Genomic DNA, 6,823 nt, shown 5'->3' with positions numbered 1-6,823 from the left:
TCTATGTTTGAGCCAGGAAAACAAGATTTCTGTTGATTAAAAATAAACACACAAATAACTTTGCACTCAATTCACACCCAGATAAACTGAGAAAATAGGCACTCTGATATAAAATCTAGTTCAAATGTCAACTGCATGTCTTTAATAATCCTCAGTAGTGACACCTACCCTCTTTGCTCCCCCTCAAAAATGGGCATGGTGAAGAGAAGGAACAAAGAGATTTTTGGAACAAATAGACATTTTAGTGAAGAAAAGGAGGCTAGGAGCGGGGATGGCCTTGGGGATGGGCGGTGTGCATGGAAGCCATTGCCTTCTGACACCTTGTTCTCGTCCCTTTTCCAGGGTCCAACACACTGTGTTTCCATGGGACTGTCAAGTACTTTCTCTACCTGATTATCTCTGCCACCTGATTGTCACCTCAGCCCTTGCACTGCTCTTTCTTACCGCTGAAACTAATCCCTATAGATTTATAGTAATCACAGTCAGACACAATGCATATTTTCCTTCCTTCTTTCTTTTTTTTTAAGGTATCAATAGACTTCCACTCTAATTTCTGTCCATGAAGAGAGATTTTTTTTTGTTGTTTTTTCCTTTTCTGGATCTCCAAGACCTAGAATGATGCCAAAGCCAGAGTGAATGTATGAAACCTCTTAATTTTCTCTTGACTTTCATGTTACTTCCATAAATATTCATATATCCCATTTGTCTTCTGCCTTAAAATGATGAATTTTGATACATTTTGATACATAATTTGTGGGCAACACATGTTCCAAGAAACGTAAAACTTTTCAAACATGCTGCAAAATCCATGTGGTTGCATTGATTTCTCAAATACTCCACACCCCCCCCCAAAACATAGACACACACACTTGCACAACCCAAAGCCACCAGGCCTCTCTAACTATGACCCAGGAATCGTAAATGTGCTTATAAGACTTACCCTGCTGTACAAAAGCCAAAAAAGACAAAAGTTTGACCCAACCAGACTTTCTGAATGCATTGTCTCATACTTAAGCTAATGTTCCCCAAAGAACTTTTCTTTCATTTTTCAACATTACACCAACTGCCACTAGAGGGCAGCAAATACTTTCAGTGGAAGAATCCTCTTCCAAGAATCCTAACCAAAAACAAAAAACCAAACCCATGCCATGGAGTTGATTCTGACTCACAGCGACCCTGTAGGACAGAGTAAGAATCCTAAGATCCCAAAAATGTTTGTGGACACTTTCTTTCCAACGTGTCATGAAAGCGTTTTAACTGGGAAATTCACATTGTTTACCCATGAAATTTTTCATTACTATTCAGAAGTTAGAAAAAACTTAATAATCTTGATATATTCTTGGTATGTCCTAACTATTTAATATTCCAAGATTATTAGATGTTCTGTCGAAAGCTCTTTGAAATTAATGGTAATCATTATGTTTAACAATACTTTAAAATTTGCTTTATTTAGCCTTACGTTAGTTATATAAATAATTCCCCTAAAGTCTTTCCCTTTTAAGAATTCTCAACATATTAATGACATCATGTTGATTAAACCAAATGAACAAGACCTTCGGAATGATGAAAAAAATTGATGGAGACTCCTGATGACATTTGTTTTGACACCGGAAGTCCCAAGGGGTCGATTTCAAAGCGGATAAGCTTTTGAGGTCCTCACTTGACAGAAAACCTGTACATTCCACGCTCTGAATCTGAAGGGAGCCATGTCCACCGGCTCCACGCAGACGGGGATCTTTGGGGCAGGGGCCTTCTTTTGAGACCCGCCTCCACCCTCTTGGAAACCACGGAAACAGAGAGGAAGCGAGCAGGGGAGGCGCTGGCACCGGCTATGGGTGGGCGAAGACCTGAGTGTCAGCGTCTCTAGGGACATGATGTACTGCTTTCAAGCCCAGGCCAACAGAGAGGGCAGGAGAGTTCTTGCGTTGGTCACAATATATACGCTCTTCTATGTTCTATGCTCGGTAAATGGCAATGGGTGGTTGCTTTTTATATGTTCGGTAAGGAGGAAGGATCTCCGGTACAAAATTAATACATTTCTAAGCTCAGAAAACGATGTTTTCCCACCGTGTTTCATAGCAAGCAAGGCCTTTCCTATATTGGGCAAACCCAATCACCGCAATTACGATGAAACTGGCCTTCAGTCTCAAGTTCCCTCTACAGAATAGAGTTTTTCTAGATGCCCCAGGCTGGATAATCTCAAAGTCGTCTTTTCCTCCAGGAAATTCTCACAGTGACGGTACACTTCTTTCACTCATACTTTTTGCCTATTAAAACGACCAAGCAAACTCCACTATTCATAACAATCAAAGTCTTCCCTCATAGATCCCATTTCTTTACAAACACAGGCCAGGTGGCGACAGGAATGAAGCATTTAATTTTAAGAAACTCCTCAGTATTGTCCCATGGAAATTACTCTTGTGTATGCCCCTCTAGGGAAAGAAATTACCCTTTAGGAACCGGAGCACCAGACCCTCAGGACCGAACTCTGGAAGCCCGTGAGTCCGCACTAGGGGCCGGGCAGCTAGCTGCAGGGATATGACCCTGCAATGTCAAGCTGGGGCCAGATACAGGGGAGGGGTGACTTGCAAGACTGGACTCTATATTGTTCATCCCTGGGACATCACACATCTTTGTATTAGGCTTCACACATGCCTAGTTCTTTTAAGTTAGTCTACAGTTTCTTGTTGCATTTACTTGATTTACTGGAGGAAAATGAAAACTGTGATATGTTTTTCTTTTCTTTCTTCTTCCTGCCGTTTTCACTATCTTCCCTTAACATTCCCTTTTGTGCTTATGCAAAGGGAGTCGCCTTTTTCCAGGTTTTGCCTTAAGCATCGCTTAGTATAGCGGACCCACACACTCAGTACCTAGTGTATGATGGCAGGTGCCCCCAGATCAGTAGGGAGAAGATGGTGGTGTCTGTGCTTCTCCACTCCAGCGTCCATGTTTTATGGAGGTGGCTAGAAAAGGGCAGCTTGAAACCTCCGAAATAATCTGAGCGTCAAGACCTCCACTTTTTGAATATTGCAGGCAATGATTAAAAGAATATATTGGCCAATTAGCAAAATCTAGAGCCTTTGTTTATTTTTCCAAAACCTGATTATCAGCCAAGATGATATTCTGTACGCTTTTTCCAATTCTTGAACTGAAATTATTGACCAACCCACCATGCTGCGCAGGTACCCGGGACCCTAGAGGAGTAAAGAACGAGACAACACAGTCCTCGTCCTTAGGGAAAGGAAAGAGGGACATGAGCGGTGAATGACAATAAAATCGCAAAATGGACCCACAGAGATCCACGCTGCAGGGCGTTTTCTCGAACACAGAGAAGGGTCCTCTGCCCAGGATTTCGGAACAGGCAAGGAAGATCCACCGGGACGTTCCTTCCTGTCAGGAGCGGGATTCTCAGGACGTCAGCAGGGACCAAATAAACCAGGTCCTTCTCCTGAGGTGTCTGAATCGTTCTCAAAGGTTTGCTTCCTGGGGTAGGCTGAAGGAGCCCTCTCTAGTAATGTTTCTGTTGGGATGAAATCGACGGCTCCAGAATTTCTTATTTTCCATAGGAGAAGCGAATTCATCTCTGCTGGAGGTAGAGATTTTGTGTCTCTTTCTGCGGGAGTGAGGAAAGAGGAAATAAAAAAACATACAGAGAAGCTTGAAAAAGGAGTGTCATTTATTCATAGTTAAGATTATGTAAAAGCAAGTATCGTTTGGATGAGTGAAGAAGGTGTGAAAAATCTTCCTAGTGTGTGAACATAAAAAAATCTTATCCCTGAGGTGGCCGGTTAGCTCAGTTGGTAAGAGCGTGGTGCTAATAACGCCAAGGTCGCGGGTTCAATCCCCGTACTGGCCAAGGGGAAAAGTTTTCTGATTAAAAAAAAAATCTTGCTATCCTCACTGTACACCCAGCTGCACGTTGAAAATAACCTCTGTGATATCAAATCTAGATCAATTGTCAACTTTATTTCCCTAATCCTCAGTAGTAACACCTATACACTCTTTGTTCCCCCTCTAACGGCGGGCGGGGGAGGGGGCAGTTTTTTGGAACAAGTGATATAAAGCCTTCAGACAGAAATTTGAGTGAAGAAAATCAGGGTAACAGTGGGGATGGTTTTGGAGATGAGGTGTGCCTCTGATGGCCGCTGTGCATCTCAGCGTCTCGTTTTCCTTGTGCCTTTCTCAGGGTCCAGCTCACTCTGACTCTGTGTCGCCGTCAAGCACTTTCTCTACCTGATTATCGCCTCTGTCTGAGTTTATTCATCCCTTATAATGCGCTTTCCTAGTCTTGAACATGGTGTTTCTACTTATTAAATAAAGACAGTCAAATATAATGCATATTTCCATTTTTTTAACCTACAAGTTGGCTTCTGTCCATGATACAATTTCTGTCCATGAAGAGAGATTTTTTTTTTTTCTTTTTCTGGATCTCCAAGATCTAGAACGGTGCCAAAGTCCGATGAACACAGGAAACGTCTGGATAGTCTCCTGACTATTGTGTTATTTCCACGAATATTCGCATGTGCTGTCTCCTAACTTAACAAGGTTTCTCTTGACCCAACATGTCCCTCTAGCTACTACCCTGTTTCTCAGATGGCTTTATAAAAACATCCCCTAGAGAATTATCCAGATTTCCTAGCTCCAGTTTTGAAATCCACTACTTTCCGGTTTTTGACACCACCAGTTCATGGAAGCTTCTTGTCAAGATTACCAATGACTTCCTCTCACTTTTTCAAGAACTTCTCTTCCTTGACTTCTGTTAAGGATTCAATTGTGTTCCCCTAAAATTTGTGTTGAAATCCAAACCCCTATACCTGGGAATTTATTCCCATTGGGGAACCAGTTTTCTTTGTTCTGTTAATGAGGCCATAATCAGTGTAGGGTATGTCTTAAGTGTAATGACTTTTGAGATACAAAAAGAACAGATTAGGCCCTGTGACAAAGGAGGACAAACTGAGGAAGACAGAAGCACATGTGAGGATCAACAAGGACCCCAGGAACTCTGAGGCTATGGAAACTGAGGCAAGGATCTTCCCCCAGGGCCATCAGAAAGAAAGAATTCCCCTAGAGCTGTGCCCTGTATTTGGACTTCCAGACTCCTACACTGTGAGAAAATACACTTCTGCTTCTTACAGAAAACAATTGTGGTATTCCTGTAACAGTAGCCCTAAGGAAATAAGACTTCTCAATGTCAGTAAACACTATCTTAAAACTTTTTTTTTTTTTTCCAACTTCCAAGACACGGCTGTCCTCACTGCCTTTCTACCTCACTGGCTCATTCTTCTCAATAGTTTTTGTTGGTGTCACCTCTCCTCACCCATCCTATAGGAGAATGTCCCACAGATTGGTCCTTGAACGTTTTCTCTATACGTACTCCCTCCCTGGTAATCTCACCCATTCTCATGCTTTCAATCATCAACACAGTAGAGTTGCCCCATAGGGTTTCCAAGGTTATCATCTTTCTGGAAGCAGACTGCCACATCTTTCTCCCATGGAGTGACTGGTGGGTTTGAACTGGTGACCCTTTGGCTAGCAGAGAAACCCTTAACCACTTGATGAAAACGGGTTTGGTTTTTTGGTTTATATGCCTACAACTCACAAATGTGTATCTGCGTTCTAGACCACTCCATGAACCTCACATCTTGTATATACAACTGATTCTTTGACATTACCACTTGGAAGTTTTATACTAGGCATCTAAAAGTTAGCATGTGTAAAACTGAACTCCCATTTTTCTCTAATAATCCGACTATATACAGTCTTTCATATTTCCGTTAATTGCAACTCAATTTTTTCACTTTTTCAGGCTAAAAGACCTTGAAGTCATCATTTATTTTATTCTCTCTCTCATATCTCACATCCAGGTTGTCAGAAATTTCTCTTCTCTCTATCTTCAAAATATATCCAGACTCTGACTACTTCTTATTACTCTTGACAGCCACCATCTTGTCTGGTGTTGGAGAAAAAGACCCCAGAATCAAATTTGATGAAAAGAGATATTTCTTAAACATATACAAAGGTGATCGTTGCAATGAGAGATGTGCCAGTGTGCACCAGACACAAGAGACTAACAGAATCCACTGACTCACAGTCAGGGAGTCTCTAATATACTACTACAGAAGGAAGTAAATTAAGAAAAATTACATTATTGTCAAAGGTCAGAAACATATCATATGGGAATACATGATTGGTTTAAGGAGTCTTCCCTGGCTCTGTAACCATTTAGTTGCTAGGGGGATATTTCATTGGGAACAACCTGGGAACATCCACTCTTGCTTTAGCGACTTGGAATGGGTTGTCAGGTCAGTCACGAGGAAATTGCAATACACTGCTTTGTGAGAGCATAATTTCCCTATAGCATATCCTCTTCGTAGGCTAAGATAAAGTACCTTTGGTGGAACATCCCTCCCTTAGGTATGGGAAACGATGAAACAATGAGTTTCTGTGTGTACTGTCTCTCATTTCTTTCTGGAGCTTTTCATAATGATTTTAAATGTTCACACAAAACGGATTCTAGCATTAACTACTACCGCTTAAGAAACTTTTGTATAAAAATAGACTCTAGCCCTTCGACTTTATTCAGCTTCGCTACTTCTGGCAAGGCACCTATATAAATTTTAGGCTCCCGAGGTCATGCCCAGAACCTTGGTAGAGCAGTGGTTAAGAGCTATGGCTGCTAACCAAAAGGCTGGCAATTTGAATCCACCAACACTCCTCGGAAACTCTATTGGGGGCAGTTCTGCTCTGTCGTATAGGGTCGCTACTTGACTGAGTCAACTCCATAGCAATGAGTTTGACTTTTTTTGGGGGGGATGTCACGTTC

At 41.8% G+C, this 6,823-nt stretch overlaps 1 non-coding gene across 1 annotated transcript; it reads left to right on the top strand.

Annotated features, from left to right (window-relative positions):
* The first annotated feature begins 3,782 nt into the window (after positions 1-3,782).
* TRNAI-AAU (transfer RNA isoleucine (anticodon AAU)) lies at positions 3,783-3,856 on the top strand. Its single transcript has one exon. It is a non-coding gene; the product is annotated as a tRNA-Ile (tRNA).
* Positions 3,857-6,823: the final 2,967 nt, after the last annotated feature.

The sequence above is a fragment of the Loxodonta africana genome, chromosome 1, assembly GCF_030014295.1.
Source record: "Loxodonta africana isolate mLoxAfr1 chromosome 1, mLoxAfr1.hap2, whole genome shotgun sequence".
Classification (NCBI taxonomy): domain Eukaryota; kingdom Metazoa; phylum Chordata; class Mammalia; order Proboscidea; family Elephantidae; genus Loxodonta; species Loxodonta africana.
This window is presented reverse-complemented; position numbering and strand designations above follow the sequence as displayed.